This window comes from Cynara cardunculus (genome assembly GCF_001531365.2).
Source record: "Cynara cardunculus var. scolymus isolate 2C chromosome LG 2, CcrdV1, whole genome shotgun sequence".
Lineage (NCBI taxonomy): Eukaryota > Viridiplantae > Streptophyta > Magnoliopsida > Asterales > Asteraceae > Cynara > Cynara cardunculus.
In genome coordinates this window covers 67,026,026-67,026,506 of record NC_037529.1, presented here as the reverse complement: position 1 = coordinate 67,026,506, position 481 = coordinate 67,026,026, and positions in this window count along the sequence as shown.

Genomic DNA, 481 nt, shown 5'->3' with positions numbered 1-481 from the left:
CCACTTCAATAATTTAAAGAAGGTTTTGTATCAAGTCAGAAAAAAATAAAATAGTCAATGATTTGAACCTAACCTTCGTTGAAGGAAAGACTTTAAACAAAAAAAAAAAAAAAAAAACCTAAAACCATTCTGGTTACATCAACTTTATGTTATTAGAAAAATATAGGGATATACAACAAAACATGATGGTGACATTTCTTAGGAACGTAATTTTTTCATACTATGATGGAACCTTGAAACGATGACATCTAAAAATTAAAATTGTAATTTAGTCTAGTTTTTATATTATCTATACTATATTATAAAATATTTGATAAAGACTATTAAAAACCATTTTTTATGAATGAACTACTGTATATTGAATGTTTATTACTTAAAATTCAATATTACAAGTAAATTATGCATAAGTACAACTTATTAAAGCTTCATGTTTGAATTCGTGTAACTAACTGCAGATAAACATAATCAAATAGAGAATAAA